The sequence below is a fragment of the Haliotis cracherodii genome, unplaced genomic scaffold (assembly GCF_022045235.1).
Source record: "Haliotis cracherodii isolate W230 unplaced genomic scaffold, xgHalCrac1.p SCAF_11, whole genome shotgun sequence".
In the NCBI taxonomy this organism is placed as follows: domain Eukaryota; kingdom Metazoa; phylum Mollusca; class Gastropoda; order Lepetellida; family Haliotidae; genus Haliotis; species Haliotis cracherodii.
In genome coordinates this window covers 20450471-20462315 of record NW_027266266.1, presented here as the reverse complement: position 1 = coordinate 20462315, position 11845 = coordinate 20450471, and positions in this window count along the sequence as shown.

Here is an 11845-nt window from a genome sequence, read left to right as displayed (position 1 = left end):
GTGTTTGGTGTGAGTGTTTGGTGTGAGTGTTGGGTGTGAGTGTTGTTGGTGTGAGTGTTGGATGTGAGTGTTGGTGTGAGTGTTGGGTGTGAGTGTTGGTGTGAGTGTTGGTGTGAGTGTTTGGTGTGAGTGTTTGGTGTGAGTGTTGGGTGTGAGTGTTGTTGGTGTGAGTGTTGGGTGTGAGTGTTGGTGTGAGTGTTGGATGTGAGTATTGATAGGAGTGCGGATAGGAGTGTTGATAATAAAATGACATTTTCACTTAAACAGTTAAAGTTACATTGATATTTTCCCTAAAACAATACAGTTACATTGACATTGTGACTAAAACAGTTAAAGTTACATTGACATTTTGGCTAAAACAATACAGTTACATTGACATTTTCACTATAACAATACAGTTACATTGACATTTTCACTAAAACAATAGTTACATTGACATTTTCACTAAAACAATACAGTTACATTGACATTTTCACTTTAACAATACTGTTACATTGACCTTTTCACTGAAACAATACAGTTACACTGACATTTTCACTATAACAACGCTGTTACATTGACCTTTTAACTGAAACAATACATTTACATTGACATTTTGACTAAAGCAATACAGTTATATTGACATTTTGACTGAAGCAATACAGTTATATTGACATTTTGACTAAAGCAATACAGTTATATTGACATTTTGACTAAAGCAATACAGTTACATTGACATTTTGACTAAAGCAATACAGTTATATTGACATTTTGACTAAAGCAATACAGTTACATTGACATTTTGACTAAATCAATACAGTTACATTGACATTTTGACTAAAGCAATACAGTTATATTGACATTTTGACTAAAGCAATACAGTTATATTTACATTTTCACTGAAACAATACAGTTATACATTGACATTTTGACTAAAACAATACAGTAAGATTAACATTTTGACTAAAGCAATACAGTTACATTGACGTTTTGACTAAAGCAATACAGTTACATTGATGTTTTGACTGTGTTTGTTCCCTCCAACGTAGACTTCACCTGAAGTTAAAGGATATACCAAAACAAATTCCCTTCTGCCTTCAGGTATTTGGGGGATAATAATTGATAAAACAATTCATTATATTGATCAGTCCTAATGGACTTAGAATGTCTGTGGTCCTCTTAGTACCACTTGAATCATACATTTGTTTTGGGTCCCTGAAATTAGACAGAAGATAAAAACAACTTTTTAAAATCAAAAATTGGTCTGACTCTGTTTTACAATAAGGTGAAAAGAAGAAAAACCATGAGATTTTATCACTGCTGTTGATAAGAAATGTGGGATAATATACATGTATATTGAAATCTTGATTCTAACAAAAAAAAGATCAGTTATATTTTGGTATTGTTTCACAATCATACGAGGTTTTTTTTCATTATTTATTTTATTTGACAGTACTATTCTGAAAGTTAAATTTTGTAAACAAAATCTGACCATCTACATTTGATATTAGTCCAAATGTTTTATAATCCAGCTAATGAAAAATAAAGGCCATCTAAAAGGCGTATTCATGCTTATGATGTCACAACTAATGTTAGCACTTAACAACTAACAAACACAATAGACACAATAGACACCCCTGAACTCTGAATGGACTCACCCACTTGTTACCTATTTTACCGAGAGTAAACTGCCGATTCCATCCCTTTTTCCAATAATTTCGATGATGGATGATGCATTCAGTCAGGCAGAGAGGTCTTCGTAAACCAATCAATACGGTTTTGACAAGCAATATATGAGTCGAGCTTTGTGAAATGGATGTGTCTGTAAAGGAAATGGAGAAAAAGTTATCAAAAAGATTATCACCTTACAGGTAAATGACTTAAATAATTATATGGTTCAAGGTTATTATGTTCCAATAATGGTGTAATTGTTTACGATGTGTCTTCAAAGCTTACAAATCTCTGTTACAAATCTGTAATTATCAACATGCTATGTACGACTCGCACGTCCTGAAATGAACATGTTTGAATAAGAAACAGACAACACATAATCAGGTTAATACCTGTACCATATTTTCTTGAGAATTGGGCAAACCTTTCTTTTAAAAAAACACAGCTGTGTTGACAGGGGCGGCATAATACACGCCTACAATGACTTTTGATGTTTTTTCCCCCCAACGCAAATAAATTACTGTGAACGCGTAACACCGGAAATACCATGTCAACAAATCCATAATGTTTTGATGATGTCATTTAGGGTTTTATACCAATTAGTATATAGTTACAAGGTTTAGTATATCTGATGAGTCTTCAACACGAGCAAGTTTTAATTTAGTTTGTGTTATTTAAGTTGTATTATTAAATCTATATTATTTTGAATTAGTTACAGAAATTTGATAAGGTGAAGAAAAATGTATAGTACCTATGCTATATATAAGCTTTCAATTGTTTTTGCAATCAATCTTAGAATATTGTCATCTTCTAGCCCAGCTGGAGCCAGCTTGTAACAATTATCACCAGCTGTCACTCACCACTGGCCAAGCCAAACAGTGGAATGCCCTCCTGCTGAGTCCAAAGAAAACTCACATCACTTTTGAGAAAATCTTTTACCCTGTTCTCCATAATATTTAGTGGAAACAAACTACTTTATCTTGATTTGACATACAATTTAAACTAGTATGTGGCCCTATGAAATTGACACTCTATGGACAGTGCATGTCATTGAGATTTGTTTTCATGAATGCAGATAGGTTTGTTTGTAAGTGAGATTTATCATTTTGATTTTTAAATTGTAAAATAATACAATCTATTATTACAGTACACTTCTCAAACCTGGTGGAGTTAGAACTTGTTATTAATTTGCTTCCAGTAATACCGTATTCAACATAATAAGCGCCCTGCTCTAATAAGTGCCCAAGGCAATATTTACTAATATATTGGCTAGTGAACAATCCCAGTTAGCATCCCTTCCTAATGATCAATGTACCCAAGTCTTCTTTATATGTGTATAACACGCTACCCTTGAAGATTCCGGGGTAGAATAGGTCTTCAGCAACCCATACTTGCTGTTAAAGGCGACTATGCGTGTCGTAAAAGGTGACTAACGGGATAGGGTGGGCAGGCTCGCTGACTTTGTTGGTTCATTTCATCGATCCCAATTGCATGGATCGATGCTCATCATGTCAATCACTGGATTGTCTGGTCCAGACTCGATTATTTCACAGACCGCCGTCATATAGCTGGAATATTGCTGAGTGCAACACAAACAAACAAACAAGTATAACAGGCACTCGTGTGTTATATGCACCCTTAATTATGGGCTTTTAAATTCTGGAAACATATATCTGTTGTACATAAGGTACATACAGGAGGTCAGCATAAAGCACGAAATTTAACTTTTGCCATTGTTTTTTTTTCACCAAAATAATATTCCGATAAGAAACCCATATTTCTCATTTTGAGAGTGCCCTGGGCGCTCATTACGTCGAATACAGTAATTGTTGTCAGTACATTATTTTGATGAGCTTAGTAATTTGTATCCACAAGAATCAGTTAAAATATTTTGATTGAGGTTCGAGGATGATACAAAGTATATTGTATTTTAGTGACTTGGGACTCATATCTAGGTTCGAGATATTATGTGCATGTGAATCTTAAATTGTGAGATATATGTACAAATTTAATGAGAATTATATAAGGAAACATTTGAGACTTTAGGTTGGGTTTGTACTTATATGATAGTTTAACAAACAAGTGTGATTTTTATCACTATAATTAATAATATTTGCAAATAGTTTTATTGTTATTTCACTTATGCAGTCAATACACATATGTTTATTTAACAAATAAGTGTTGGAGGTGTTTGTGAGTTGTTCTATCATAGGATGTAAAACAGGTAAAAGGAGATTGACAACACAATTGTGACAGTTGCTGACAATTTGGTGATAAATAATGGATTTAATCTATAATACTGAATAATGCAACTTTTACCCTGATCAAACAAAAGAACAGTAAACTCTCACCCTGGAAGCCGGTTATGAAATGGTTAAATCTAGGTCTAGGTCTCAAAGGCTAGTTGTCATGGTAACTTCAATAACAGGATTGTCTGCATCAGTTATCAATGCTGTATGTGGAAACATTGATCATTTGATGGGCAAGTACTGAACAAACATCTTGTATTGGAAGGAAAGTGATTACTCGTCCCATGTTTGTTTGGCTTGGGATAATGTTTCACTTCACCCATGTTTGGTTTGTTTGTTATGATACACTAAGTCTTCATCAGCAGACCTCCAGTGAAGGGGCAGTATTTGTCCTGAGGTTGACGCATTAGGAAACACTAGAACTGATGTTACAGTCAACTCATGGATCTTAGGCCCCAGCTTGAAGCTTGGTCTACACAAAGTTTTCTTAGAGAGAGTGAGCTCAGGCAGAACTCTTGTCCTGGAAACTGTTAGTTAATACCTCCTCATTCTGGGCTTGTAGACATTCCTTAGGAGACTTTAGGCTTGGACTTGACTTACTGAGAGAGACTCTGAAGCAGGACAAACATTTCAAGAGAGACTTTGAAGCAAGACAAACATTTTGAGAGAGACTCTGAAGAAAGACAAACATTTTGAGAGAGACTCTGGAGCAATACAAACATTTTGAGAGAGACTCTGAAGCAAGACAAACATTTTGAGAGAGACTCTGAAGCAAGACAAACATTTTGAGAGAGACTCTGAAGCAAGACAAACATTTTGAGAGAGACTCTGAAGCAAGACAAACATTTTGAGAGACTCTCTGAAGCAAGACAAACATTTTGAGAGAGACTCTGAAGCAGGAAAAACATTTTGAGAGAGACTCTGGAGCAAGACAAACATTTCAAGAGAGACTCTGAAGCAAGACAAACATTTTGAGAGAGACTCTGAAGCAGGACAAACATTTCGAGAGAGACTCTGAAGCAAGGACAAATGTTCTGAGAGAGACCCTGAAGCAAGACAAACATTTTGAGAGACTCTGAAGCAGGACAAACATTTTGAGAGACTCTGAAGCAGGACAAACATTTCGAGGGAGACTCTGAATCAAGGACAAATGTTCTGAGAGAGACTCAAGAGAAGCTTTCCCTATAAGCTTCCCCATCAATCAATTCTGCTTCCAGGAAGGGATATGTATGTAGGAGAATTTGGTCCCCATTCCCAGTTTCCACTGATGCTCCTGTATAATCTAGCTAATGCAGCATTGTGGAAGCTGGCTATGCCATTAGGAAATATTACAGTGGAAGTTCATGGTTGACTGGTCTACTATTGTCTCATCTGTATGTGTAATGGACTTTTAGTAAATCTTTAGAATCCATTGAAGCATGTAGTTCTCTTGGGGACAGTGCTTGAATTAGATCCTCCACTCTTTTCACTTTTGGATGTGAATTGTGAATGATGTTGTTTGTTGTTTTCACATTGTTGTTTGGTCCCTTTGTGGATTCTGAAGTATAACAGAACCCAAGTAGGGATTCTGTGTTAGAAAAGGTCCACAGCAGCCTATGCTGGTTGTAAGAGGTGACGAAATGAGGTGGTCACACCGGGTGACTTGGTTGGTTGCGTGTCTTTGTACCTGATGGATTGTTACTCACAATCACTGGACTGTCTGGCTCAGACAGATTATGTACAGGGGGATATCCTATTCATAGAATATTGTTGAATATGGCGTTAATACAACAAAGACACGACCACTTTCATTCATTAGTTAGACCGCCTCTGTGGTCTAGTGGTAGAGCGTCCGCCCAGAGAGCGGAAGGTCCGGGGTTTGATCCCCGGCCGCGTCATACGAAATGACGTTAAAAGATGGTACTTGTTGTTACCCTGTCTGGCGCTCAGCTTTAATGGGATAAAACAAGGACTGGTCATACTGTGTCTGAGTGGGGTATTTATGTTAAACTGCGGCATGGTATCTCAGTGGGTTAGCACTATAAATCGGCATCAGTCCGGACTAGTACAAGCAGTCACACACACATGCATGCACGTCGCTATATAAGTGCAATAATCTTGGACGCGACGTTAAACCCAATTTCACCTCATCTCACCTCATCCACTAGTTGGCCTTGGTGTAATTGTACAAAACAACCTTACCGCCATGACTGTCATATGTGTATGCTATGGTATGGGAGTTATGATCACCTTAATGCTAAGATCATTTTGTACAATGGCACTCTGGTCAGAGTTGATTATTAACAGGCAGTCATGACATAGTATGAATATAACTGACTGCAGCAAAATCAACCTTGACTGAAGTGTGAGCAAAGCTTATTGATTACTCTAGTAATATGTATTGATATACAATATATCATATTTGTTTGTTTCACCATCTTCAGTTTACAGTTTTATTACAATACCGTATTCGACGTAATAAGCGCCTAGGGCGCTCTCGAAATTAGAGTGAGTGAGTGAGTGAGTATGATTTTACGCCGCTTTTAGCAATATTCCAGCAATATCACGGCGGGGGACACTAGAAATGGGCTTCACACATTGTACCCATGTCGGGAATCGAACCCGGGTCTTCGGCATGACGAGCGAACGCTTTAACCACTAGGCTACCCGACCGCCCCCTCAAAATTAGAAATAGGGGGCTCTTATTAGAATATTATTTTGGTGAAAAAAAACAGAGTTTAAAGGTAAATTTCGTGGTTTATGCTGACAGCCTGAAATGTTTATATACGACAGATATATTTTTCCAGAATTTAATTGCCCATAATTGAGGGTGCATATTACACACGAGTGTGTATTATACACAAATAAATACGTCTTGTGTACATTGATCAATCGGAAGGGGTGCTAATTGGGATTGTTCACTAGCCAATATATTAGCAGATATCGCCGTCGGCGCTTATTAGAGCGGGGCGCTTATTACGTCGAATACGGTATGTTTGAACTGCTTTGTGAATGCCATATTATTTGTACTAAACGCTCTCAGCCCCTGAGCAAATTAACAAAGGATGCACTTATTAAAACCATACATGATGATGTCAGAGATTGGGTGGGAAAAAATAGTTAGTTCAAACATTGATGAAAGTAAACCTTTTGCAATAATTAGTTAATGGACAAGGTGACTGACGATCTTCATATATTTCCTGTTATGGAAAGCATTTTTAAATGCTTTAATCAATATTGTTCTGTGTGATGTATTTGTATGATTACCAATAAATTGCAATAACACAAACATAATTTTCCCTTTTTGCTATTGTTTTCCCTATGCTCCTGTGCACTCCCGGCCATTCAGTAAACATTGTACAACATCATTACATGATTGACTGCTTTGTGCTCTAAACCCCATTGTACCACAAATAAAACTCTGGCTTGTTATTATTGTTGCTTTTTTTCAGCAATATGTATCAAAGACAGAAATACACCCCGGGGGCCTGTTCCACGAAACGATCTTAGTGCTAAAACTGCCATAAGCCTATGTTAAAGTGTGGGAATTAAGATCGTCTTAGAGCTAAGATTGCTGTTGTGGCATGGGGCTCAGGTTCAGGAGGTAGTACTTAGCATCATTGAGTAGTTTTCCAATATATGGAATAGTTTGACAAGTCACAGTTCAATATCGACCAATGAGTGCGTCATAGGAAATGCCCTGAAGTGACAGATTGATAAGATTTTTAAGTGATGATAATCATGACTCATTTTTTGTCTAATTTTAGAAATTAAGGTATTCAACTTCCAACAACTAATGTTCATTTCAAGGCATCTATAACGGTAGTCTGGTCAGTGTAGCTGTAAAACTATGGGTTGTAGTGATCGTCTGATTAGTTCCCACACTATTTTGATGGTAAATGAATTAAATATGTATATTTTCAATTTTGAAGGATACCAGTGTGATAATGAAATGGATCATAAATACTTAAAACGCAGACACACTGTTTACCAATTAATGTAATTGTGGAACTAATAGCGAACTTCAAAATTGACTGTCTGGTGATGACTTGTTTGTTTCGAGGCCATGTTTATGGCAGTGCTGGTGTGCAGTGTTTGTGGGTGCCTGGTGCTACAGGTAGAGCAGGACATGCTAACCCTTTTCACGAACACCTGGTGTCATCCAGTGTTCTAAATAGTTGCCTGCTCATAAGCCAAAATGCCACTTATGAATAGGGCTTGTAACAAAGCTGGCCCAAATGTCTTGTTGAATACTGTAGTCAATACATATTTATTTCCACAGATCATCAAGTCAGTTAAGGCGTAATTTATTGTCAAAGTCTGTTATGATTTTGTTTACAAATTTCTAGTTTATCGGAAGTGTTTTGTTTGAGTCAAATATGATGAGGGCTTACAATATTTTTTTCCTGGCCAGTAAACTTTCGAAACTAATACACAACTGGTGATTTTCCGTGATCCATAGTTTTCAATGATTTGTTTGTCTTTGTGCCCAGGGGTGGTCGGGTAGCCTAGTGGGTAAAGCGTTCGGTCGTCACGCTGAAGACCCGGGTTCTATTCCCGACATGGGTACAATGTGTGAAGTCCATTTCTGGTGTCCCCCGCTGTGATATTGCTGGAATATTGCTAAAAGAGGCGTAAAACCTCTAACTCACTCACACCATTTTGAAAATTGAATCTGTTTTGGCAGATAATCAAGACTGGTCATTCTCTGGCATTGACATTTTATATTGACTTGCTAGTTTTGGTGTTGACATGCCCGCGCTAATGTTCTGGTTTTGGAAATAGAGCAAATATAGCTCAATGTTTGTGTGTGTAACATACACCTTTTCAACTGCTGTATTTTCTGTAAAAACTGTATTATAAACAAGGAAATAAATGCACTTTCCTGTAAACTATCTGGCATACCGTAGTAATGGGTGCTTATAAAGATCATTTGCAGAGTGAACTAAAACTTGGTCGAATGGGGTGCTTAGCATGCGAATACTGTAATCAATAATTTTAACTGTTTTGTTTCATTAACAAACATCAGTCTTCTCTTATACCATTGTTATTTTTATGAAGAAAACAACCTGATGAAAGCCCTCCAAGTGAAAATAAACCCCACCAATACAATATTTTATTTTATTTGAATAACCAAAATTGATTAAATGACATTTTCCTTAAAAGAAATTTGTTTCATTTCAGTAACTCTCTCCTTCTGTGAGCTGATGAAATTGATTTGTTAGTATTGATTGACATAAGTTGTCAGGACACATTAGTGGGAGTGTTTGATGAAATCAACAATCAATCAGCCTTTTGATGTTAGCAGTGTTACATGGATCAATGTGAAATATACATGCACTCATTCCGGAAATCGATGAACCTGTTCGTTGTGGTTCTTCATGGGAAACAGCCGTCCAACTGTTGAGTGGGGAAACATGTTTTCATGACCTTTCGGAAATGTTTTCAGAAAAACATATTCCGTAGAATGTCACGATAAAAAAATTTTCTTGCATGTTTGTTTTTTAATATTTTGAAATATTAAAGGATCTCTTTATTGATTGTTTGATGAATATGTTGTATGAAAAAAGTCAAGAAAACATCTTCCAGATGTTGGCCTTTGATCTTCTTGTACAGTCGTGCCTCGTTTATATGGACACTTGCGTCATTTCACAATTCGTCCGTATAAACGAATTTCCGTATAACTGAAACCAGCCTCTTACTGGAAGAGTTACTTCCCTTCAATTATGCAACTCATGACAGATGACAGAGCACTCAATCTTTATACACGTTTAAAAAAATCTGTCTCTGACCTCCACAGACGCCATATTTATCGAATGGGATTACATGTACAATAAACAAGCTCGTCTCAAACGCAACTCAGTGTCACTCGGTTAATTGACTTCTCACGAATCAAAGGATTACCACCAACGGAAGTGTATTGTCCGGGTAAGTGAGACAATTTTGTGTGCATTCAGTGTTTTGTGTATGAAAATGACCATCTGGTTCCGGAAACTGAATTTCTGTATCTACGGGTAAATTTATGTAGTAATTATTTCGTTTTGAATGAAAATCGTCCGGGAACCGAGGTTTCCGGATATCTGAAGTCTGTATAAGCGGGGCATGACTGTACATGAAATGTAGGTTATGTTTGCAAACAGTTGGGAGAGTGTCGGTCGGTTACCCAGTAAGATACCTCTGTGTGAAGATCTGAGGGCACCTCCCTACAAGGTCACATCAGGTGAATCCTGAGCTAACTTTGACCCCATGAAAGATGTGTAGGTAATAACGTGTCAACTTCCTGAAATGATTTACCACCATTCAGGAATTTCTATTTTAACAGAACATCTTTCAAAAGCTTGGAAATTAACTGACTGTAAAAGTGCAGTTTTCACTTTGCCCAACTAGGCAGGAATTTCTGGTTTCAATCGCAGCCGCACCAGTGGCTATTGTGAGTTATGTCCCTTTTCTGTCCCTCTGCTTGACCAATCAGATTCAAACTCTCATATCACTTGCATTTGCTTCAAACAAAATGGGGACCACCTCCGTGGTCTAATGGTAGAGCGTCCGCCCGGAGAGCGGAAGGTCTGGGGTTCGATACCCAGACGCGTCATACCGACATTAAAAGAAGGTACTTGTTGTTATCCTGTCTGACCTTGGCATTAAGTCTGACACACTAATATCGGTCTGACACACATGCGATGTAATAATCTCTATAAATACCCATATTATATTTACCCAAAAAGTACAAAGTTGAAAAAAGGACAAATGTACGCAATTCAGGTCAAATATTACGAATAAAGAACTAAAAGTTACTTCTAAAGATCAAAATACAAAACAAACAGATGAGGGTTAAACATACAAAGTTGAAATAAATGTCAAAAGTACGCAATATTAATAGTCAAATGTTACGAAAAGTCGTCATAAGAAAAGAAAGAACAATGTGTACGAAAGAACGTCAGTGAGCACGAAAGGACGTTTTCAATAAAGAACGTCATAGTGCACGAAAGGACGTCGACAATAAAGAACGCCAGATGGCGCTGCAATTTGTAAAACATTCCGAGTTTAATCGGCTTGTTCCGCCGTGTATATGATAATTGGATGCCGAGGTGCACATTGTATTACGTCATTCCTCGTGCACTCACCGTCTGATGTCACACATATATATAAATGTATATATAATGTATAATGAACACATTGTGTATAAACATGTTGAGTTTAAGCTTTGTCACCGCTGAAGGGCCTTTTCATAAATACAGTATACTGTGTAATCCAACACCTGCCTCACATTAGTACATGTATTTATATAGGCCATATCTAGGCCCTCATAATAGCATGATAATGAATTTGGTGGCCTGAAAAGGCAAATGATACATTGATTGGATGGCAAAAAATGGCCAATAATGGTTATTGAAACAATGACTGGATGACCAACATATGTAGATGAAATAGGGTTTGAGTGGCCAGAAAAGACAATTAAAATATGTGGGTGGTCAATTAAGGCTACTTATTATAGATGTCGTTAAAAAATGGTACTTGTTACCCTGTCTGGCGCTCGGCAGAAAGGGGCTAAAACAAGGACTGGTCAACTCGGAGTCAGTATACTGTGTCTGAGTGGAGTATTCATGTTAAACTGCATCATGGTATCTCAGAGAGCTAGCACTATAAATCGGCATTAGTCAGAACTAGTACAAGCAGCCACACACACATGTGCATGCACATCGCTATATTTAAGTGCAATAATCTTGGACGAGATTTTAAACCCAATTTCACCTCACCTCACCTCACCGATTATAGATGTCCATGGCTGGTATGTAATTGTGACGGCCAGCTGGCCAAGCCAAGGACATTCCTCTTGACCGACTGGGAGAAATGTACTTATTTTCACATGCAGAGTTCTTTTCTTAGTGGAAACTCAGCGAGTTCACAGAATTTCTTTTTTTGTATACCTTTTGTTTGAAAAATAATTTAATTGTCAAGGGTTATAT